Raw genomic sequence first — 26,515 nt, forward strand, 5'->3', positions numbered from 1 at the left:
AGGGAAAGAGTCAACTCTGTACATACAAGTAACTTTTACAGTGATTTTCTTGCATAAATTTAATGTCCCTTCTCAGTTAATCATAGTGAATGTTATGATAAAGAATGTCACTTAATTTTGTCTTTCTTTCAGCACACTGTAACCATTGAGAACTTGTGGTTTGCCTAGGATTTTACATTAGCTTTAGCTTAAGTTTAGGTAGTATAGGGACTTAGAAGAGATGAATTTAAGTCATTATAGAAATTAAAATCACAAAGTATTATTCTTTCTTCACTAAGCACACCATAGTTATGATTTTATAAAGTGCAAATTCAGTGTAATAGATCATGATCGAGGAGTAGCATACCCTTGATTCATCTTCCTAGGCAGAAGTAACTAAAAAATGGCTATGAGGGAACAAAATTTATGTGGTAAAATGAAATCCAGAATCATTCCTCAAAGAAGAGACTTCGGAATTTATTATCTCCATGCTGAAGTTGAAGGAATTCTCTTAAATAATGCTATGAGGAATGCAAGCCTCACTTTTTCTGAACCTCCTTCTTCCATTCTCTTAATTAGCATTTTCTCTGTAGCTATTAAGTATATAAGTGGCTTCATGATGCTGTTGAGACAGGAGAAATATTGAAAATAAACAAACAATTGCAGGATAATTTTATGATGAATTGATTCATCAGCTTTTTCATAGTTCTTCCAAACAGTTAATAGAAGTTTGAATAGAACAAGATGCATTTAGTAGCCATAGTACAAGCTCTGAATGAAACTGAAATTGTGCCCAAAACTATCACAAATTAATTATTATCTTCTGCTTTCTTAAAATACCATGGAAATCTTTGAACTAATCAGTCAACAGAAAACGACTTATTTAAGTATTGATTTTATTTTCTCATGCTTTTTCCCTATACAAATTTTAATTGATTTTAACTTTGTTGTTAATTTTTAATCTGTATATTCCTGTATGAGATATATTAAGATAGAATGCCAATTTTAACCTTTTCAAATGCTCATCTCCTTAATTGCTTTAACTATTTACTTCCTAATTAATAGTTTATGACTTTGTAGATTGCTCAAATCTACAGAATCAGAGCATAAGCCTTTGTTCCTGCCTGTCATTTGATCATGGACTCATGCTGAGTTCAGGCTTGGTGACTGATGTAGCATCACACTGTCCGTTTTTTATATTTATTCTCTAATAAGTAATTATTTAAATAATAATGTTGTATCTTTTGGAATTTTTAAATTAACTGTTATCTGAACAACTAAAACAATTTTATATGTTTATGTGTGTGAGTGTGAGTGTGTGTGTGTGTGCGCATGTGTGTATGTGTAATATTGTGAATGATATCATAACTCTATAATTTAATGACATGAAGAATAAATTTTGATGTTAAATTTTGGGAAATTTGTCTCCAGCTAGATTGGAGTACTTATGTTTTTGCATAGCATACTTATATGCTTTTGGTCTAAATGAAATAGAATATATCACCATATTTTCAATTTATTATTAGTAGTAATTGGTTTCTTTGTGGTCTTGAACTGAAAGCATTTTCATAGCAAATATCCTCCGTTCCCTGTTGAAAATCATTTTTCAGTTTGTGTGTGTATATGCTCTCTCTCTCTCTCTCTCTCTCTCTCTCTCTCTCTCTCTCTCTCTCTCTCTCTCTCTCTCGTGTGTGTGTGTGTGTGTGTGTGTGTGTGTGTGTGTGTGTGTGTGTTTGTAGGTTGCACACATCATAGAGCATATATGAGTTAAGAAGACAATGATAAGTGTTAGTTCTGGTTTTTTATTGTGTTTGTTTGTTTAAAACAGAATCTCTTTTGTTGACCATAGTGTGTATCAAGTTAATCTCAGGGGAATTTCAGGATTCTCTTGTCTCCACTTGCATCTTGATGTAGTAATACTGCTTTTATAGACATGCGTTAATATGTCTAGCTGTACATGGGTTCTGAACTCTGAGTTCAGGATTCAGACCATTAGGCACGCACAGCAAACATTTTACCTACCACTGATGTATCGCTGTAGTCCCTAATGTTAAATTTTATAACATTTTCTCTGTGTTTTGAAAGATTAATTTTTCTACCCAAAGCCTTGTGGGAAGACATGTACAACTTAATAATTTCACATAAGAGAAGTTAGTGAATGATGAAACAAGCAAGAAATGTTATAATATTTAACATAATTGTAAACAGTAAACATAATATTAAACATAATTAATACCAGTGAAGCTGTTTGCTCCCTTCTTTTGAGATGGGAGAAAGTCTTTGACTTAAAAACATTCAAAAATATAGTTGGTACTAATTTTTGTCTTTTATGTATATAATATTTGGCAAAATGGAGAATGGTTGGGTTTTCCAATACATTTGTTTAGTAATGATTTGCTAGGTTTCATGTGGAGAAAAAAAGATCAGTCTTCCCTGTCTTGTTTTTCTTCTGCTGTGTGTATGTGACATAAATATTTAGGAACAGGAAACCAAAGGTCTCTCTGGAACATACATCTGCTACTGAAGAGCCCCAACCCACGTTTCACAGGTCTTTACTTGACATATGGCACACTAGGAAGGAATGTTTAATATAATAAAAAACAATAAAAGGCTAACTCCTAACAAACATTAAAATGGTGTATACATAATAATACAAGAATATCCCATTAAAGGACTAAAGGTCACTGGAAGCATATCTGGAAGACATATGTGGAAGACAGCTGCCAGCCTGTACATGAGGTTAAACAGATTTATAATATCTCCAGAGCACTCCCCACATGTTAATATGGGGTCTTCTAGAAGTGATTAATATTAATAAAGAAAACAAGTGGCTTTCTTTGAAAAAAGTCAGTGTTGGCATGTAATTTCTAAATTGAGTCAAAGTTTTAAGAGTATGTGAGAGAGACAGATTTTTTGCAGTAGCAACCAAATAACGTCTTGAGATAAGCTTAAATAAGAAGTGAAAAGTATTGAAAGATGGTGGCTAGGCCCATGGAGAAAACCACCCATCTCACCTATCTATAAACTTAATTCTTTAACATTCCTGCACAGTTACCTGATAAGAAGTATGATAAAAGCAAAATGAATTTTAAATGTGAATGAAGCTCAAATGGTCTAAGAGATGCAATTCTGAAGGCTATAAGACCTTAATTACCTACGTATGGCCTTTATAATCTTAGCACATTTACACTTTTTTTCTGTCTTGTGTGATTTTTTTAAATTTCTCTCTCTCTCTCTCTCTCTCTCTCTCTCTCTCTCTCTCTCTCTCTCTCCCTCTCTCTCGCGCGCGCGCGCGCTTCTTCTCTCACTTCTCATTTATCTGGACTCCTTGCAAAAGAAATTCAGGTGTTTTACATACACATAACTTTGCATTTAGTGGGACTGTTTTGGGAGCCTAACTAGTAAAAGAGAAACTGCTCTGATCACGTTTAATAAAAACTAGTAGAGAAGTGTGGGTTCACAGGCTAAAGCAAGCCAGCAAGATCACAGAAACAGAATTAGGAGGCATCCTGGAGCAGGAGGGACAACACTGTTGGGCAGTGCTAATGCAATACATGTCTGGGAATGAGGTAGCAGTGTCTGCAAAGATGCAATTGCTGGTGCATCTTTAGGCTCTCTGGTACCCAGCCTAGCAACAGAGAAGAGTCCAGAGTGAGCATGAACAGACCGAGCTGGGTCATGTGGGAAGAGTGTGAGGGGAAAAGAGAAGGGAGAGAGGGGAACCAGGTGCAGCAGCCAGGAGGCTAAAGGTTCAAAAGAGGGGAAGGCAACAAAATGTCTGCATTATGTAGGGAAGAGTCTCTGGGGAAGCCCAGCTCCTGGACAGGTGAGTTCAGTGTAGAAGACAGGGTATTCAAACCATAGCCTGTAACAGATAGGGACTGAAGAATGCTGGAAAAACCTGGAGACCAGTTCTGCTTTGGTATGTTAGATAGGCATGGAAACCATTTGTCCTGGGTTTGAAACTTAACATTCGATGCTTCTTGTTAATAATAAATTAATGATAACAGGTCACATAATGGTCTATGAGTACTTCTATCTGATACTGCTGCATTGTTGTTGGAGAAACAGATGCTGGGATCTTGGCCAAGTCCAGGAAGAGTTGGCTGTTCCACTTACTGTTCAGGCTCTGCAGGCCATTTGGGGCTAGTCTAGGTACATGATGGCCCCAGATGGAGCAGCTTGCAGTCTTTTATTACTGGAAATCTGTTTATTTATGTATACAAATATATAAGTATACATATATATTTATATTAATACCAATATTTATATTGAAAGGAAAAAGTTTAAAATTGTCCCCTAGACAAAAGTTGAAGCCAAAAGCGGACCCTGGAACTGCCTGTTCCAGAAACTAGCTGATCACAGAAAGAGTAATTGCACCAGCTGGTTCAGCCACTTTGTTCCAGAAATTAGCTAACCATAATAGCAGCTGACCATAGTAGCAGGAATTGGTTAACCATAAAGATAAATTAAAATCTTAAAGAACAATCATGAGAAACAGGAGGTTCTTCCTTGTGATTCGGTATGGTTTTTCCTTTAAATACCCCTTCTCCCAACCATTCAAGGTCGAATTCCTCTACCTCTGCATGGGAGTCTTGACCCCAGTGCACTGGTTTCTGTCGTCCCTATCAATAAACCTCTTGTTGATTGCATCAAGATCGGTCTCTTGTGAGTTCTTGGGAAGTCATATCATCCCGAGACTTGAGTGAGGGTCTTCCCACTCCAGGGGTCTTTCTATATTAATATATTATATTAATATATGTATGTACATATACTAATGCATATGTATTTACTTTTTTATATATGACAGAAAATAAAGTAAGAAGTTTAGGAGGAAATTTTTTCTTAGGTGTACATTTGAAACGTTTAGGCCCATGGTACTGGTATTTGGAGGAAGAGAGTCCCAAGATCATCAAAAGGGGAATCGATTCCATTCTCAAGAATAGGCAAGTATGGAAATGGGCTGTTGATTGGCAGTACATTCCATTTGACCTATGAGAGGTAGATCCATGTTGATTCCCTGAAACTTATTGACATTTCTTTGTACTTCTTTTGGACAATTGGCAGAGTGATGCCAGCTGAGACAGGCTTACATGCTGAGGCAAGATACATGGTGAGATAAGAGCCACGGAGAACACTTGTTTGGAGGGTGTGTAAGTAGGACTCAGCAGACTGGGTGAGATGATGGCAAGACTCCATGGTAGAGGTAGTTCTTCAATGCTCCTTTGTCTCCCCTCTTTGCTGATCTTCCATTTGTTGAAAAAGGCACAGCTAGCTAGAATCCCTCCTGCTAACTCTTAGGCTAAGAACTCCCTGTTCCTAATTGGTTGTGACACTGCTGCTGTGATCCTGACACTACTGAACTGGACTGCTGGTATATCCATAAAGTGTTTGGGAGTAGATTGAGCTGCTGCTGCTGACTTGTGAACTGGACTACTGATTTTCTGACAAAGTAGATAGAATTTGTTTACAAAGAACAATTTGAAAACAGGTCCACTTACCATGTATCCTTCCCTTTTCACTACCTCTAGTAGGTGATGGGCTAGAAGGGAAGTTAAAGTGTTTAAGAGCCATCATTAAAAGTAAGATTTGAAAAATTAAAGTTACAGAATAGTAAATGAATCATGCTTTATAAGTTTATCTCTTTTTAGAGTCTGGTAGCCAAGTAAACTGCTTCTCAGCTGGAGGCATGGGAAACTGAGTTCTAAGGCCTAATTTTTACATATCAAATGTAAATTTACAAGGCAAATGTAGTCTAATTGACTAGTCTAGTCATCAATGCCCTCATATCTCTGAAAAGAATAAATATCACCAGAGTAAGCAGGGAGGCCAAGCAGTTCCAGAATCTGTTCAAAATGACAGAGACCTACCAGCTACATGGGCAGTCACCCTAATTTTCTCTGTTGTCCTTAGGGTTAGAGATTCCAAGGCAGAATCAATCCCTAGCCTCTAGGGCCAGAAGACCAAACAGACTTTCTTGTGGAGGAGGAACATGGGGAGGACAGGCCTACCTTGTCTAGACAGCTTGGGGCAATCATCTCTCCAGTGTATTGTTTGCCCACAGTTTGGATCTGATCCTGGGGTTAGGTGAGATGAAGGAGTGTTTTTCATCCTGTGGCTGGCATTGCCACATTTAAAGTGAGTTCCAGGTAGATTTCTTCTGTGCCCCCCTGTTCTTCTTTGGAGGAAATACCAGGGGTGTTGCCAGGAGCTAGCACTTTTCTCTATCATGAAATGTTTTTTAATTAAACATTTTAAATGCTATGTTCAGCACCTCTCTGAAGAGTTTGAAGACTCTCTATTAAGTATACATGACTTGGTTACTTCCTTTAGGCTTAACTTTGAGAACATACATAGGAGGCTAAAGAAAGTTTATCCCTGTAAATCAATTATATTAGCATTTAACAAGACTACGGATACAGTTCTTAACACGTTAAAGAACTTGATCCTTTATAAAATGACTATTAACTTACATGTCATCTTTAACAGTTTCTAATAAGTTAGTCGTTTTTTTATAAGATTATGATTTTATACTTTATTCCTGTGAAGTTAAACTTTAGAAAGTAACAACTTTAAAATTGAAGTTTCATTAGTATCAAAATAAAATTTTTTTTTTTTTATTAACTTGAGTATTTCTTATGTACATTTCGAGTGTTATTCCCTTTCCCGGTTTCCAGGCAAACATCCTTCCTCCCCCTTCCTTATGGGTGTTCCCTCCCACCCTCCCCCATTGCCGCCCTCCCCGACAGTCTAGTTCACTGGGGGTTCAGTCTTAGCAGGACCCAGGGCTTCCCCTTCCACTGGTGCTCTTACTATGATATTCATTGCTACCTATGAGGTCAGAGTCCAGGGTCAGTCCATGTATAGTCTTTAGGTAGTGGCTTAGTCCCTGGAAGCTCTGGTTGCTTGGCAATAAAATTTTTTATAATAGATAAAATTCATAGAGTGCCTGAAACTTTATTGATCCTTTTATACTATACCACTATAGAACATTGCAGTTTTCTTTTTTTTATAGCTTAGTTTATCCAAATAGCTGAGCTTAATTATACAAATATTACTCTGAGCCTGAGTAGACTTTAGAAATTTGTTAATCTTGATTATCAAATATAACTTATTTATCCAATATATATTGTTTCTAGAAGGTTGATGTTGCACAATTTGGAAAAACCTAAGCGCTTACGTATAAATCTTTAAGTCAGCTTTTGTTAATCTGAATAAATCTTTATAACTTTACATTATGAGCACCATGTAAAGTATATTGTAAGCCAGGTAATATATATATATTTGTAGCAGCAGAAATAACCTTAAATTTTTAGCATTATAAAAAAATCCATACTAATCCAAAATATTTTGGAGAATTCTTGTGGCTTCCTGAGTCTAAAGGAGATACAATACCAAACAAAGTAGGCTTAGTTTGCCAAGGTCAGTAGGGCTGAGAAGTTTTATAATTGTAGCTTTCTGCCACTTGGTCATCTTAAGATGGTGAAATCACAAGGCTTTTACCCTTTAAACTTAGCTAAGATACCTACCAGTCTATAGCTGCTAATGTATTGAAACATTGGCCACGATGGAGAAGAGCCACAGGGTTGCTATTTAAAATGTCCATTTTTCTAAATAACAGTTGAATTTAAGTTACATATACAGTATATTTTAGATAAGAGTTGAATCACATATATAGGTTGTACTAGCATATTAAAATTTCTTTGTGTAGGTTTCAATTATAAACTTTTTGGTATAAGTTTAAGACCAAATTTGTTACAGATTTTATAGATTTTTAACCACACCCAATTGACTTACAAATCAATTCTGATAAAGACTGTTTATATAATAGTCTTAAAAGATTTCTTGACAGCAGGACACAGAAAACTTATAGAGATAAACAATTTAAGAGTAGAAAGTTGTAAAACCTTAGAGATAAGAGAATTTGAGATTATTTATATATGCAGTGGCAGAAGTTGTTACAATCTGTGAAAATTTGGAAATTGGTGTATTGTTTTTGGCTAGCAAGCTATACTGAAGTGAAGCGATTTTTGTTAAGACAGGGAAACCTTAAGAACAATCTCTGAATCCTTAGAAACTGGATCCAAGACAAGAAAGAAGAAGGGTCACAAAAAGAACTCTACCATAGGGAGGTTAGGCAGCTAAGACACAGAAGAGAAATAGATAAGGAGAGACAAGCAAGAACTCTACTTGAGAGAAGAGCAGCTACAAAGGCATGGAGAAGCTTCAGGACTTAGTAAGCACCTGGAGACAAGGTATGAGTCCAGGAGGGTACAAGGATAGATAGAACAGATAGTTCCAAGGGCAAGGAAAGGGTGTCAGACCCAGGAGGATGTAGTCAAGCTCCTAGGGGATATGAGGAAGTTGCAGGAAGAAACTGAAAGAAGCCACAAAGAAATAGGGAGGTAAATGTCATTGTAACACCAATTTTAATTTCAGATGTACCGTGTAATGGTAAGAAGAGTTTCAGTCTGGAGTGGGTGTGAACTGAGAGACTTGTCAGAGAGGTTGTCCCAAATCACAGAGAAAAGCCATTCTTTCCACATGATTAGAGCCAGGTAGGATGAGAGAAAGCCACACAGGAATATGTGGGTGGTTTTCATACTAAAAGTAGAAAAAGCAGGAGCTCCATGATGCACTTACTCAGTAGACATGGAGAGAGACAAGTGGTTAGAGCAGAAAGAGGAACAAACAACTGGAGAAGTACAAGTGTCTTAGTAAGTAAAATTGTCTAAATGGCGGGGCTCCTAAGGGGGATGCAGGGAGGTACAAATATGTTGGCATCCCCAAAGGGCATAACAGTAAGATGTGATGTGGCGGGCACCCTCAAAAGTGTGTCGTAGAGAGATGTTCATGTGGTGTATAGTCTAAGTGGACATGGAAGGGAGATATTCATGCTGTAGGCAGCCCAAAAAGGTGCAATAGAGAGTGAGGACGTTTGCTGAGTAGGCAAGGAGAGATGGATGGTTAGTTAAGGTGTAGGGAAAAAAGCAGTGGATAAGGTAGATTCTAGAATCAAATTCGGTGGGTGAAAAAAGCCAAGAGGATTAAATGAATACTTTATGAACAGAATCAAATCAAATACATTCATTAGGAGAGTCAGATCCGCAGCTTGGTGCAAAGTAGCCAAGCCCTTAGGAGTGAATACATATAAGTTTGTCCTGGAATTCAGCAATGGATGAATAAAAACCAGAAATAAAAAGGGAAGGGAAGGGAAGGGAAGGGAAGGGAAGGGAAGGGAAGGACTGTTCTTAGGTATGATGGAGGAGAAAGTTTATTGTAGATAAAGGGAGAACATAGAAAGATGCAGGGGCATATGGGGCGAGTTCAGGGTGAACTGGACCATGTGGAAGAGGGGGCAGAGAACAGAAAGGATTGAGGAGAATTTGGTGCACAAGCGAGGTGGTCAAAGGTGCAAAACAAGAGAGCGGGTGTTGCAGGATATTTAATCACACTGTGACCTCCAAGATTGTGTTATTTATTGAAAAAATTCAAGGTGTTACTAGTTGTGGTGTGGCTCAGCCCTACGATACATCTTTAATCCAAGAATTTTCTGCTATTGTAAACAGGATTAAATAAAGTTAACTGTAGGTCAAGATGTAGAGCAAGCCAACAGTTGACAGAGAATAAAGACAGGGAAAAAAATGTAGAGTAAGAGTAAGTTAAGAGAAGCAATAGATGCATAGGAAGTTGAAAGAAGGGACACTCAGTTTGAAGGTTTTTTGAGATGATGTGGAGAGAGAGAACTTCCTTTTAGGATATTGACTTTGAACGAATGTCAGCTAGGTGCCTTCTTTGCACCTTTGAGCTAGCAGGCTATTCCCCCAGCATCTGGCTCGACAGCGTTCATTGGTAAAATTTAACAATTCCAATTTTATTAAAAAACAACAGGTAGTTAATCAAAATATCTGGATTATATACAGAAGAATCTATGGGGAAAGAACAGCCCTGTCCCTGGGCTGGAGAGTTCAGGGTAGAGGACAGGGTGTGTCAGTCATATTCTATAAGATGCAGGGACTGAGGGATGCTGGGAGGTCCTGGAGGCTAGGTCTATTTTGACATGTTAAACAGGCACCTCAGGGGTTGTCCAGGCTTTGAGACTTAAAAGTTTTTTGTGCTTTTATGAACTTTTGTTATCGGATATTTTATGTATTTATATTTCAAATCCTATCTCCATCCCCCTCCTTCCCATTCTACCTCCTACCCTTCCCCTGCTTCAATGAAGATGCTTCCACTCCCACCCACCACTCCCACCTCAGTATCCTGGAATTCCCCTACACTGAGGAAATGAGCCTTCACACGACCAAGGACTTCTCCCCTAAATGATGTCAGAAAATGCCATCCTCTGCTACATATATGCCTGGAGCCATGGGTCCCTCCATGGGTACACTCTGGTTGGTGGTTTGGTCCCTAGGAGCTCTGGCGAGGGTGTGGTTGGTTGATGTTGTTGTTCTTCCTATGTGCTTCTATGTTTACTTTTGTCATATACCATTTAATTAATTTAATTTAATTAATATCTTTTGCTCTCTAGAATATAACAATTCATTCCCTTCAACAACACCATGCTGAGCTCTGTAACTTAGATCAAGTGACAGTTACTGGAGAATAAGTCATCTTAGAATATGTTAACTACTGCTAGAAATAGCCATTTCAAAAATGTCAAGGGTGTGTCAAAACAGTTTTGACATGACCATTGCCACCCACACGTTCCATGGTCAACATGGGGAGGATAACCGATGCTTAAGAACTCATGATCACTACGCATCAGCTCTGTTCTACCATATAAAAACTCAGAAGCAAAATGGTTGAAAATTGACAGGACATTTTAGCCTTACTATCCTTCTCTATTAAATAAGGCTTCACTAGGACATTTTCCCAGTGCTCTTTTATAAATTAATAATTACTATTTTATATTTGGAAAAGGGTCTGGCTCACTCTTAATACTGAAATTATTGCTAATAAAAATCTCAGCTGCTTATCTGTTTAAACTTACATGCTTACTGAAAAGCCAAGTATTTTATTATATATGTCTGGTCAACAGAGGTATATTTTTTCTATTTGTATGCTTCTGTGTTTGTAATAAGCCAACCCTGACACACAGGTAGCTCCATGTGAGCACTGCCATTTAATCATGTCAGACTAAAGCAAAGTGTACAGCATTTTCCTTACTCTGCTTTAACTACCTATGCCCTTACTACTGAATCCTATCTGAGCCAAAAAAGAATCAGAGTTGATGCTTGAAGCTCTCTGTATTCATGAAGTTAGAGAAAATATGTGTCTTGAGGTAAAAACACAGCTGAGATTTGGTTACGGCTAGCTGCCTGGAATATAAACTCTCTGTTAAGTAGTTAAATAAGCCCAACATCTGGCTGGCCATTTATTATTCATTCTGCTTCCTAGGGGGAAATACTGCAAACGAGAAAGCACATGTTGACTTGGGATCATTTCAATAAAAACTCTTTCTTATGCAAATATTTATCTTAAATTCCTGAAAAACTACTAATGAAGGCAGAGATTTTTGAATAGACAATGGAATACTGTTGACACTGGGGACATGGGACATGGAGAGAGCTAAATTTTCAAGAATAAACAGAGATTCCCCTTTTGGAATACTTAAGAAAGCTGCTTATGTCTTTTGAGTCTTACTAAAGTAAGCATGTCTTGTTTACAAACATGAAAAAGAACAATTCATTCCCTTCAACAACAACAACAGCACACAAAAACTAGGTCAAGATTCAAATGGATGATGATTCTATCGTAGCTACAGGAAGGCTGTGCGCTTTGCTGAATTAAGTGCTTTCCACAGCTATCATGTCAAATCTTAGCAGAAGCCAGGAAATAAGTAGCGCTTTCTTAATTTGTAGGAAGAAAATGGAGCCTAAGGATGACTGTGCAGCTACAATGGCTTTATAAAGTTTAGTTTGTGCTTTTTTCCCTGGTTCTTGCTAGAATATAGTTTGTACAAGGTTGATGAAATCTTAACAATATGGTTGTCTCAATAAGACTTGCGTAATAACCTTGGCAGTCAATATGATCATTCCGTTGGGGGATATTTCAAAAGGCCCCACCCCTTGACGAGGGACTCCAGGCTATCAATAGCTTCTGAGAGGAGAATTACTTTACTTCAGGATCAAGCTCCCTAGTAGGTTATCAAATTCCAAGAGATCAGCTCTAAATATAGGTATTAAATGGACTCAGTAGTGTAAACATGCAGAAAAATCAATCTCTCTCTCTCTCTCTCTCTCTCTCTCTCTGTGTGTGTGTGTGTGTGTGTGTGGTGTGTATAAAACAGTAATTATTGACAAGGTCTTTCTAAGACAAAACTCAAAACTCTGCATGTTTTCCCTTTTGTGCGGCTCCTAGCTTTGAGTCTTCAGTTTGATTATATACCATGAATACCCAAAGAAGCTAGAAAATAAAAAGAGACTGTGATGAGTGTAGCAAGGGCTCGGAGCTCATTACTGAGTAGTGAGGTGATGCTCTCAGGTATTCCCTACTTAGTACGTTTACTATGGGTTTGTTATATACCTCGTTTATTGTCTTTGTATATGAGGGAGGCATTCCTACCATTCCAGGTTTCTTTTTGGCTTTCGTCTCTGAGGGATGCTGAGCTTTCCAGTGCCTTTTTCTGCTTCTGTTGATATGATCATGCGATTTTTGTCCTTACTCTACTGTATTTCCTTATTTGCATATGTTGAATAAAGCCTGAATACCCGGGGTTTGTGGGGAAGGAGGAGGCAAAAAAAGGTCTTTAACTGAGTGAAAGAGAGGGAGGGATGGACCAGGAGGGGGAGAGAGAGGACAATAATAATGACTTGAATATACTAATTGTATCTAAAATTCCCAAAAAATAAAAAAAAAAACAAAAAGGACTTTTTTTTTAATTTTGTAAGTTAAAAAGTAAAAGAGTCGTTTAGCATCCACTACCAAAACCTTTGGCTATCAACTTGCTTGGTCTGTAATCAAATTAAAGCAAGATGCTGGAGATACCTGGGAGGGATTCTCTTAATTAGGTTATTTGAAGTGGACGAGTCATCAGAGTCACCTTCCAGTGATTGCTTAGGTAAGGAAAGTTGCAGAAGGCACCTTTGCTCTGTCTGCTTGCCTCCGTTGTCTATTGTCACTGTTGAGTACCACCACCCATGCTGCTGCTCCTGCCACTGCAGCTGCATTCCTCTGCTGATGTTAGCGAGAAACTAGCCTGCCTTCATCTTGGCCTTGAAAGCCCTCTTATGGGAAAGACAAACTAGATTCATTCCTTTCTCAAGGATTGCGCTATGCCCCACCTCTACGGCCAAGCACCAATGGTTCTGTACTTCCTGACCCAGGAAATGGCAACCATGCCTTTGTTCCAGAAGGTCACTATGACCATATGTTGTGATGAATCCCCCTTTCTTTTCTTTTTTTCGGAGCTGGGGACCGAACCCAGGGCCTTGAGCTTGCTAGGCAAGCACTCTACCACTGAGCTAAATCACCAACCCAATGAATCCCTTTTTATGACAACCTTGTTCTTACCACCTTGCAACTATTTCTGTTTCACAGGAGGTTGTAATGACCATGTTATGCTTATGTTCTGTAAGCCACCCATGTACATGACAAATCCTCCACTTAGGACTCTCCTATTTCTAATTATATCCTTTATCTTGCCTGTGTCCAATGCTGACCTCTTAAACCCCTTCCATAGAGGGAGTCAGCTTATGCACATGAGTGAAAATGCTTACCTTAATTAATTACTTGCCCTAATTAATTTGGCCATGATGATTGGGGTCAATAGTCTTTCTCCCCACATTGTTGGGTCTAATAATTAGACCTGATGTCTTTGCGCTTCCAATATGAAGTTCTTCAGGGCTTTCATGGGATTGCAGGGACGCCAACTCTGTGGACTGAGTAAAAACCATGGTCTTCGCTTCTTCAGTATGACAGCCACTGTTGTGCTCCTCAGATTGTACTGTGTAAGCTAACACAATCAACTCCATTCCTTCACAAAGCTCCAAGTCCTTTGAAGAGGAGAAAGCCTAAGATCAAGATGCTCCTTGTTCCTCCAAAGCAGCTGACTGGAAAGGGGTTGCTCTAAGGTCAGCACACAGAGGTGGATGCAGCTATTTGTAAGTGGGGCGGGGCAATGAGTTCATTCCATTTCATTCTGGTAGCAGAGTCTGGCATTTGGCAGTATTTTTTGACGTCATGAAAGACTCAAGATTGAAAGAGTCATAGAAAACAGATGAGGAAAACCGACATGTAGCATGGATGGAGTCCCTGTAGAGAGACACTGAGAAGATCTGTACCAAGCTGTGAAAGTGAAACCTCAGTTCAGTAATGACTTCAAGACAGTGGAGATGCCAGGTGCATGTGGTCATTCATGCCTTAAGTCTCAGCACTTGGGAGTCAGAAGCAGGTGGATAGCTATGAGTTCAAGGCCAGCCTGGTCTACAAAGCAAGTTCCAGTGCAGCCATGGCTATAAAGAGAAACCCTGTCTCAGGAAAAGAAAAAGATTTGAACTTTTTATTTCACAACTGTTAATGACTATATGAGCTTTTAAAACTACACTGAATATAGTTCGGGATTATAAAGAGGTCAGGCAACTATGGGAACAAGGAGGTAATGCTATGTATCAAATTGACCATTGGTGGAATTGTGATGTTTATTTTTAACTGTCAACTTGATGCAGCCCAGAATCAGACATAAGAAAGGTCTCAAAGAAAGTAAAGGGTGATGTCGATTTTATCAATCAATGATGGAAGACACATTCAAAGTGTATGGCATCATTTTCTGGAGTGGGGTTTAATACCAAAATGGATTAACCCACCATTTCCTGTTCTTTTTAGTGGATCTGTTGTGACTTTAATTCTCTCAACATACTGCCTCTGTGCCATCATTGCTGTGATGGACTGTAATCTTGCACTGTGAACTGAATACACTGCTTCTCCCTTTTGTTACTTCTGTCAGAGAATTTTACAAAGAAACTAAGACACAATCAGACTCTTAATGCCTACAATATCTTCATGTATCTATTCAATCACTGGTCAATTTATAAACTTGCTAGCAAGTATTCCTTGTCACAGAACACTAAAAAGGAAACCAAGCAAAAAGTCATACAACCACATTGTCACAAGTTCCTTTTAGCCGTGTTGTAAAAATCATTTTATCAGGTTCGGCAAAAAGAAACAAGGCTGTCCCAACATCATTATTTTCTAGGAAACAGCTGCATGGCCTTGAGCAAAGTGCTTACCTCATACTGGTGAGACGAGGATTACATAGAATCTAAAAGTTCTTAGAACAACATCTGGATCTTAATAAGTCAGTGTTATTAAAATGTTGGCTATTATTATTAGCGTTTTATTAAATTATTTTTCAGTCATATTTCTTTTCCAGTTTCTGTAAAGAAAATTCTGGATAAATAAATGTGTCCAGCTGGTAATCTTTTAGAAGAGAAATTTTTGCTTCATCTTGTTTATCTATATAAAATAGAAAAGTAAAAAAAAAAAAAACAACAACTAGGAAACAAATTTTTAGACATTTGTCTAAGCAGCAAAAATAATTACATTCTTCCTAAAAGAATGAAAAATTCTGCCTCAGTCTTTGATCTTGTTTCTTTATATATTGAAGTATCATAAAATAAACCAAACAGTCACAATTTACATTGGTAATGTTTCTCTCTTGGGGGTAAATTCTATAAGCATACTCTATTATAAACACCAAGCTAGGGATAATATTTATTTGCATGGGTGTGCATTTATATGAGAGTACATAGGCAAGGAATAACCATGAAGTATTCAAGGAAAATTGAAAATAAATTATGGTACTTTGTCTCTTAGTTAAATAGGCTATAAGGGGACAGAGGAAACTGTGATGAATACTGGTAGTTGTGCCTCCTGATAGAATATCATTTAAATATCTTTAAATATCCTTGAGAATGAAGATATAGTTGGGACATTTTTTTTACTACATCAGAAAATAAGCAATTGCCACATATGTGAAACAATTAAGGGTCTGCATCCTCAAAAGTCCACAGGTACATTAAGATATCAACTCCCTTTGTGGTCTTTTCTGGAGCATTGTCTTAATTAACGTTATATTACTATGAGGACATACCATGATACAAGCAATTTGGGTCTGCAAATGCTTATTTAGCTTATGTGTCTATTCTTCATCATCAGAAAGTCAGAATAGAAACCCAAACAGGTCAGGAGCCTGGAGGCAGAGCTGAAGCAGAGACCATGGAGGGGTGCTGCTTAGTGGATTTGCTCCTCATGGCTTGCTTATCCTGTTTTTTTTTTTTTTTTTTTTGGAGCTGGGGACCAAACCCAGGGCCTTGCTCTTGCTAGGCAAGCGCTCTACCACTGAGCTAAATCCCCAACCCTTATCCTGTTTTGTTATGGAACCCAGGACCATCAGTCCAGATAGCACTACCAATGATGGCCCTTCCCCACCTAATAGGAATTGATAATTAGGTAATTAGGAAAATTGTCTAAAGGCTTACCTATAGCCATTTTATAGACCCATTTTTTCTTTATTGGGGTTCCGACTCTCAGGTGACTTTAGTTTGTGTCATGTTGACATAAAACTATCCACCAAGGTTGAGCCTCTGCCTTCCTGACACAAACATGTCACCATTAAGTCACAACTGTTTCTTTATCATTCAACACCAAGATCTCATTTTAAAAACATAAATGCAGGGCAGGGAAGCCGGAGGGAGGGGTGGGTGGAGAGCACCCTAATAGGAGCAGGGGAAGGGGGGATGAGACAGGGGGTCTCTGGAAGGGAAACCTGGAAAGGGGATACCATTTGCAATGTAAATAAAGAAAATATCCAATAAAAATAAATAGATAAATAAATAAAACAAAAATGACTTTTAAAAAACCACACAGTCTTTATAAAAGTCAAAAAATTAACAGCTCCATTTCTTTAAAATATACAAGATCTTTCTTAAAAGTTCAAAATTGAAATACCATGGGGAAGAGAGCTGAACTCCCAGAAGTGTGAACAACCCTGAGACCCCAGAGGAGACCACCACTTCTGCTCACATTCCTGGCCCAAAAGGAACCTGCACAGTGGCCTCTGGATACAAGAATATAGGGGCAGTCAGCAGCAGAAACCTGCTGGTTTCTGCCTATGCCCAGAACTGAACTGAAGCAGTTCCACAGCTTCCTGCACCCAAATCCCCTGGGGGAGAGAGCTGGACCCTAAGAAGTGCAAACAATCCTGAGAACTCATAAGAGACAACTACTTTCTGCCTACATTCCTGACCTAAGAAGAAACTGCCTAGTGCTATCTGTGTCCCCTGGGCACAAGGACCTAGGAGTAGTAAGGGGCAGGACCCTTCCATTTCTGCCTGCACCGAGAGCTGAAAGCCAGTTGCCAGGAATGCTTACACACCTGAGAGCAGAGGTAAGACCAACTCTTCTGGTCCAAGGAACCCATCCGGTGGCTTCAGGTCACACAAAACAAGGAGCGGGTCCCTGTTCCCAGATATGGCTGACAAAAAACAGATCTACAGGAATGCTGACATACAGTCTTACAGGAGGGTTTAGCCATTGTCAGAGACAGCAAGACAAGCTAATACCAGAGACAATCTGATGGCAAGAGGCAAATTCAGGAATCTAAGCAACAAAAACAGGACTACTTGGCATCATCAGAGGCCAGTTCTCCCACCAAAGCAAATACTGGGCATCCAAACACACCAAAAAAAGCAAGATTTAGATATAAAATCACATCTCATGATGATGATAGAAGACTTTAAGAAGGACATAAATAACTCCCTTAAAGAAATACAGTATAACACAAATAAACAAGTAGAAGCCCTTAAAGAGGAAACACGAAAAAAATCCCTTAAAGAATGACAGGAAAACACAACCAAACAGGTGAAGAAATCGAACAAAACCATACAAGATTTAAAAATGGACATAGAAACTGTCCCTGCCAGGGGGACCCAGTTATTCAGGGTCCCGAAGGGGAGCTACCCTTGGGCCTAAATGGGGGGCGAGAGAAGAAGGAGACCAAGCAAAAGTTCTGTTGTCAATGTCTTGTTTATTGAGAGAAATGTACAGCATTTAAAGCTCTGAGGCAGGAATAGAAGCGGGAACTGAAGCTTAGGGTGGGGGAGTTTGGGAAGTGCCCAAGGATATATGGTGAATCACTACACTGCAAGATATCCTCCTATAACAAAGAGGCAACAGTCTTCGGGGGACATGTTCTTTGAAAAGGTTGGACCCTTCTCAGGAATCTGCTCAGGGACATCCGGTGTTTTGCTCAGGCTAAAACATCCTGTCATTGCTCCCAGGGTCTTCCTGGGAGAGGCTTTAGTTCAACAATCTCATGTCTGTATGGCAGTCATTTCAAGGCTGAACCTCTGTGGCCATGCAGCCCAGAGTCATGTAGCTACCTTGAGCTATGCAGTCACAAAGCGGCCAGGCCCAAATCCAATACGGCTCCCTACAAGAAACGATAAAGAAAGCACAAAGGGAGACAACCCCCAGAGACAGAAAACCCAGGGAAGATATCAGGAGTTGTAGATGCAAGCATCACCCACAGAATACTAGAGATAGAAGAGAGGATCTCAGGGGCACAAGATACCATAGAAAACATCGAAACAACCATCAAAGATAAAGTAAAACACAAAACATCCAGGAAATCCAGGACACAGTGAGAAGATCAAACCTAAGGATAATAGGAATAGAAGAGAGCAAAGACTCCAAATTAAAGGGACAGTAAATATATTCAACAAAATTATAGAAGAAAACTTCCATAACCTAAAGAAAGAGATGCCCATAAACATACAAGAAGCATACAGAACTCCAAATAAATTTGACAAGTAAAGAAATTCCTCCCATCACATAATAGTCAAAATATCAAATGCACAAAATAAAGAATATTAAAAGCAGTAAGGGAAAAAGATCAGACCTATGAGAATTGCACCAGTCTTCTCACCAAAGACTATGAAAGCAAGAAGTTCCTGGGCAGATGTCATTTAGACCCTAAGAGAACACAAATTTCAGCCCAGGTTACTATATCCAGCAAAACAATCAACTAACATAGATGGAGAAAACAAGATAGTCCATGACAAAACTAAATTTACACAGTATCTTTCAACAAATCCAGCCTAACAAAGTATAATTGATGGAAAACTCCAACACAAAGAGGGAAACTACACCCTAGAAAAAGCAAGAAAGTAATCTCATTGCAAAAACCCAAAAGAAGAGAGTCACACAATTATAATTCCATTTCTAACAACAAAAATAACAGGAAACAATAGTCACTATTCCTTAATATCTGTTAACATCAATGGAATCAATTCCTCCAATAAAAAGACATAGACTAAGAGACTGGATACTGAAAGATGACCCAGTTTTGCTGCATAGAGGAAACACCCCTCAGAGACAAGGACAGACACTACCTCCGAGTAAAAGTCTAGAAAACAACTTTCCAAGCAAATAATCTGAAGAAACAAGCTGGAGTAGCAATTCTAATTGACTTTCAATCAAAAGTTATCAATAAAGATAAGGAACTACACTTCATATTCATGAAAGAAATAATACACCAAGATGAACTCATAATCCTAAATATCTATGCTCCAAATGAAAGGTGACCTACATTGATAAAAGAAACCTTACTAAAGATCAAAGCACACATTGCATCTCACATAAAAATAGCAGGAGATTTCAACACCCCACTTTCATCAATGGACAGATTATGAAAACAGAAATTAAACAGAGATATAGAGAAACTAACAGAAGTTATGAACCAAATGGATTTAACAGGTATTTAGAGAACATTTAATACTAAAATAAAAGAATACACCTTTTTCTCAGCACTTCATGGTACCTTCCCCAAAATTCACCATATAATTAGTCACAAAACAGGCCTCAACAAATACAAGAAGATTGAAATAATCCCATGCATCCTATCAGATCACTACAGAGTAAGCCTGGTCTTCAATAACAACAATAAGGACAGAAGGCCCACATATTCATTGAAGTTGAACAACTCTCTACTCAATGATAACATAAACAAGAAAGAAATAAAGAAATTAAAGGCTTTTTAAATTTTAATAAAAATGAATGTACAATGTACACAAACTTAAGGCACAAAATAAAAGCAGTGCTAAGAGGAAAATACAAACCAGGAAGGAGCAGGTTCTTTGAGAATATCAACAAGATAGATAAACCTTGTCATAAGGGAAATGCAAATCAAAACAACGCTGAGATTTCACCGCACACCAGTGAGAATGGCTAAGATGAAAAACTCAGGTGACAGCAGATGCTGGTGAGGATGTGGAGAAAGAGGAACACTCCTCCATTGTTGGTGGGATTGCAGACTGATACAACCATTTTGGAAATCAGTCTGGAGGTTCCTCAGAAAATTGGACATTGAACTACCTAAGGACCCAGCTATACCTCTCTTGGGCATATACCCAAAAGATGTCACAACATATAACAAAGACACATGCTCCACTATGTTCATAGCAGCCTTATTTATAATACCCAGAAGCTGGAAAGAACCCAGATGCTCTTCAACAGAGGAATGGATACAGAAAATGTGGTACATCTACACAATGGAATATTACTCAGCTATCAAAAACAATGACTTTATGAAATTCATAGGCAAATGGATGGAACTGGAAAATATCATCCTGAGTGAGGTAACCAAATCACAGAAAAACACACATGGTATGCAATCATTGATAAGTGGCTATTAGCCCAAATGCTCGAATTACCCTAGATGCACAGAACACATGAAACTCAAGAAGGATGACCAAAATGCAGATGCTTCACTCCTTCTTTAAAAGGGGAACAAGAATACCCTTGGCAGGGAATAGGGAGGCAAAGTTTAGAACAGAGGCAGAAGGAACACCCGTTCAGAGCCTGCCCCACGTGTAGCCCATACATATACAGCCACCAAACTAGATAAGATGGATGAAGCAAAGAATTGCAGGCCGACAGGAAACGGATGTAGATCTCTCCTGAGAGACACAGCCAGAATACAGCAAATACATGGGCGAATGCCATCATTAAACCACTGAACTGAGAATGGGACCCTCGTTGAAGGAATCTTAGAAAGGACTGAAAGATCTTGAAAGGGCTCGAGACCCCATATGAAAAACACTGCCAAGCAACCAGAGCTTCCAGGGACTAAGCCACTACCCATGGACTGACCCTGGGCTCCAACCTCATAGGTAGCAATGAATAGCCTAGTAAGGGCACCAGTGGAAGGGGAAGCCCTTGGTCCTGCCAAGACTGAACCCCCAGTGAACATGATTGTTGGGGGGAGGGCTGTAATGGGGGGAGGATGGGGAGGGGAACACCCATAGAGAAGGGGAGAGGAAGGGGTTAGGGGGATGTTGTCCTGGCAACTGGGAAAGGGAATAACAATTGAAATGTAAATAAGAAATGCCCAAGTGAATAAAGATGAAAAACAAAACAAAACAAACAAACAAACAAAAAAAAACCTTTAGCCAGACAAACCACAAAGAGTGTATCCAAGTTAACAAAATCAGAAATGAAAAAGAGACATAGCAACAGAATCTGAGGAAATTTAAAAACAAAACAAAACAAAACAAAAAAACCAGCAGATTCTACTACAAAAACCTATATTCAACAAAAATCTGGAGGAAATGGACAATTTTCTAGTCAAATACCAGGTAGCAAAGTTAAATTAAGATCAGATAAACCATCTAAACAATTCTATAACTCCTAATGAAATAGAAGCAGTTATTAAAAATTTCCCCACCAAAAAGAGCCCAGGACCAGATGGGTTTAGTGCAGAATTCTATCAGACCTTCGTAGAAGACCTCATACCAATACTGTCCAAACTATTCCACGAAATAGAAATAGACAGACCACTACCCAATTCCTTCTATTAAGCCACAATTACCCTTATACCTAAAGAACACAAAGACCCAACAAAGAAAAAGAAACTCACACCAGTTTCCCTTGTGAATATTAATGCAAAAAGACTCAATAAAATTCTAGTAAATCAAATCCAGGAACACATCAAAATGATCATCCATCATGAACAAGTAGGCTTCATCCCATGGATGCATGGATGGTTCAATATATGGATATCCATCAACGTAATCCACTATATAAACAAACTCATAGAAAAAAATTCCCTTACTCTTTTCATTAGATGCTGAGAAAGCATTTGACAAATTTCAACTTCCCTTCATGATAAAAGTCCTGGAAAGATTAAAAATTCTAAGCCCACACCAAAACATAATAAAAGCAATATAGAGCAAACAAGTAATCAGCATTAAATTAAATGGAGAGAAACTTATACCAACTCCACTGAAATCAGGGAATAGACAAGACTGCATACTCTCTCCCAATGTTTTCTTTTTTTAAATTTTTTGTTATATATTTCTTTACTTACATTTCAAAGTTTATTCCCCTTCCCAGTTTCCTGTCAATAAGCTCCCACTCTCTCACCTCCCCCTCCCACATATGGATGTTCCCCATATACATCCTCCTTATTGCCCTTCCTCATATTACCCTGCACTGGGGGTCCAACCTTGGCAAGACCAAGGGCTTTCCCTTCCACTGGTTCACCAACAAGGCTATTCTCTGTTACATATGCAGTTGGAGCATTGGGTCAGTCCATGTATATTATTTTGGTAGTGGTTTAGTCCCTGGAAGCTCTGGTTGGTTGGCATTGTTGTTCTTATGGAGTTTCGAGCTCCTTCAACTCTTTCAATACTTCCTCTAATTCCCCCAAGGGGGTCCTGTTCTCAGTTCAGTGGTTTGCTGTTAGCATTGACCTCTGTCTTGGACATGCTCTGGATGTGTCTCTCAGGAGCGATTTATATTCAGTCCCTTTCTGCATGCATTTTTTTAGCTTCATCCATCTTATCTAGTCTTGGTGGATATATATGTATGTATATACATATGGACCACATGTGTGTCAGGCTCGGAATGGCCATTCCTTGAGTTGCTGCTCTAAACTTTGCTTCCATATCCCCTTCTTTGGATATTTTTCCCTGTTTAAAGAAGGAGTGGGAGCATCTGCATTTTGTTCATCCTTCTTCTTGAGCTTCCTGTGGTCTGTAGATTGCATCTTGGGTAATTTGAGCTTTTTGACTAATATCCACTTATCAATGAGTGCATACCAAGTATGTTTTTCTGTGATTGAGTAACCTCACTCAGTATGATAATTTCTAGTTCATTCCATTTGCCTATGAATTTCCTGAAGTCCATTGTGTAGATGTACCACTTTTTTTAATCCATCCCTCTGTTGAAGGTCATCTGAGTTCTTCCTAGCTTCTGGCTATTATCAATAAGGCTGCTATGAACATAGTGGAGCATGTCTCTTTCTTGTATGTTGGAGCATCTTTTGGGTATCTGCCCAAGAGAGGTATAGCTGGGTCCTCATGTAGTACAATGTCCAATTTTCTGAGGAACCTCCAGACTGATTTCCAGAGTGGTTGTACTGGCTTCCAGTTCCACTAACAATGGAGGAGTGTTCCTCTTTCTCCACATCATCACTAGCATCTGCTGTCACCTGAGGTTTTTATCTTAGCCATTCTGCGTGGTGTGAGGTGGCATCTCAGGGTTGTTTTGATTTGCATTTCTGTGATGACTAAGGATGTTGAACATTTCTTTAGGTACTTTATAGCCATTCTGCATTCCTAAGCTGTGAATTCTTTGTTTAGCTCTGAACCCCATTTTTAATAGGGTTATTTGTCTCCCTGCAGTCTATCTTCTTGAGTTTTTTGTATAATTTGGATATTAGCCCTCTATCAGATGTAGGATTGGTAAAGATCTTTTCCCAATCTGTTGGTTGCCGTTTTGTCCTAATAACACTGTCTTTTGCTTTACAAAAGCTTTGCAGTTTTATGAGGTCCTATTTGTCGATTCTTGATCTTAGAGCATAAGCCATTGGTGTTTTGTTCAGGAAATTTTCCCCAGTGCCCATGTGTTCAAGACTCTTCCCCACTTTTTTTCTATTAGTTTGAGTATATCTGGTTTGATGTGGAAATCCTTGGTCCACTTGGACTTAGGCTTTGTACATGGTGATAAGAATGGATCTATTTGCATTCTTCTATATGCTGACCTCCAGTTGAATCAGCACCATTTGTTGAAAATGCTATCTTGCTTCCATTGGATGGTTTTAGCTACTGTGTCAAAGATCAAGTGACCATAGGTGTGTGGGTTCATTTCCACATCACCAAATCTGTTCCACTGATCTTCCTGCCTGTCTCTGTACCAATACCATACAGTTTGTATGACTATTGCTCTGTAATACTGCTTGAAGTCAGGGATGGTGATTCCCCTAGAAGTTCTTTTACTGTTGAGTACAGTTTTTGCTATCCAGAATTTTATGTTATTCCAAATGAATTTGCAAATTGCTCTTTCTATCTCTATAAAGAATTGAGTAGGAATTTTGATGGGGATTGCATTGAATCTGTAGATTGCTTTTGGCAAAATGGCCATCTTTACTGTATCAATCCTGCCAATCCATGAACATGGAAGATCTTTCCATCTTCTGAGATCTTCCTCAATTTCTTTCTTCAGAGATTTGAAGTTCTTGTCATACAGACTTTCACTTGCTTGGTTAAAGTCACTCCAAGATATTTTATGTTATTTGGGTCTATTGTGAAGGGTGTAATTTCCTTAATTTCTTTCTCAGCCTGTTTATCCTTTGAGTAGAGGAAGGCTACTGATTCGATTGAGTTAATATTATACCCCGACACTTTGCTGAAGTTGTTATCAGGTTAAGTAGTTCTCTGGTGGAACTTTTGGAGTCACTTAAGTGTACTATTATATCATCTGCAAATAATAACATTTTGACTTCTTCCTTTCCAATTTATCTGCCTTTGATTTCCATTTGTTGTCTGATTGCTCTTGCTAGAACTTCAAGTACTACATTGAATAAGTAGGGAGAGAGTGGGCAGCTTTGTCTAGTCCCTGATTTTAGTGTGATTGCTTCAAGTTTCTCTCCATTTAGTTTAATGTTGGCTACTGGTTTGCTCTATATTGCTTTCACTATGTTTAGATATGGGCCTTGAATTCCTGATCTTTCTAGGACTATTATTGTGAAGGGGTGTTGAATTTTGTCAAATGCTTTCTCTGTATCTAATGAAATGATCATGTCTCCCCCCCCCCTTTGGGATTGTATACCTAGTGGATTACACCAATAGACTTCCATTCATTGAACCATCCATGAATCACTGGGATGAAGCTTACTTGATCATGATGAATGATCATTTTGATGTGTTCTTAGATTCAGTTTGTGAGAATTTTGAGTATTTTTGTGTCAATATTCATAAGGGAACTTGATCTGAAGTTTTCTTTCTTTGTTGGGTCTTCCTGTGGTTTAGGTAAAATGGTAATGGTGGCTTCATAGAAGGAACTTGGTAGTGCTCCATCTGTTCCTATTTTGTGGAATAGATTTTACAATATTGATATGAGGTCTTCTATGAAGGTCTGTTAGAATTCTGCACTAAACCAATCTTGTCCTGGGCTTTTTTTTTATTGGTACACTTTTAATAACTGCTACTATTTCTTTAGGAGTTATGGGGTTGTTAAATGGTTTATCCGATCCTAATTTTACTTTGGTACCTGGTATCTGTATAAAAAATTGTCCATTTCCTCCAGATTTTCCAGTTTTGTTGAATATAGGCTTTTGTAGTAGGATCTCATGATTTTTTGAATTCCTCAGATTCTGTTGTTAAGTCTCCCTTTTCCTTTCTGATTTTATTAATTTGGACACACTCTCTGTGCTGTCTGTTTAGTCTGGCTAAGAGTTTATCTATTTTGTTGATTTTCTCAAAGAACCAGCTCCTGATTTTGTTGATTCTCTGTATATTCCTTTTTTTTTTACTTGGTTGATTTCAGCCTGAGTTTGATTATTACCTGCCTTCTACTCCTCTTGGGTGTATTTGTTTCTTTTTGTTCTAGAGCTTTAAGGTGTGTTGTCAAGCTGCTGACGTATGTTCTCTCCTGTTTATTTCTACAGGCTCTCTGAGCTATGAATTTTCCTCTTAGCACTGCTTTCATTGTGTCCGATAAGTTTGGGTATGTTGTGCCTTCATTTTCAATAAGTTCTGAAAAGTGTTTAATTTCTTTCTTTATTTCCTCCTTGACTAAGTTATCATTGAATAGAACATTGTTCATCTTTCATGTATATATGGGCATTTTTTCCTTGTTGTTGTTATTGAAGACCAGTCTTAGTCCTTGTTTATCTGATAGGATGCATGAGATTCTTTCAATCCTCTTGTGTCTGCTAAGGCCTGTTTTGTGAAGAATTATATGGTCAATTTTGGAGAAGGTACCATGAGATGCTGAGAAGAAGTTATATTCTTTTATTTTAGGATGAAATGGTCTATAAATATCTGTTCAATCTATTTGGATCATGACTTCTGTTAATTTCTTTATGTCTCTGTTTAGTTTCTGTTTCCATGTTCTGTCCATTGATGAGAGTGGGCTGTTGAAATCTCCTACTATTATTGTGTGAGGAACAATAATTACTTTGAGCTTTAGTAAGGTTTATTTTATGAATAGTTGCCCTTGCATTTGGAGTATAGATATTTAGGTTTGAGAG

The sequence above is a fragment of the Rattus rattus genome, chromosome 6 (genome assembly GCF_011064425.1).
Source record: "Rattus rattus isolate New Zealand chromosome 6, Rrattus_CSIRO_v1, whole genome shotgun sequence".
Taxonomy (NCBI): domain Eukaryota; kingdom Metazoa; phylum Chordata; class Mammalia; order Rodentia; family Muridae; genus Rattus; species Rattus rattus.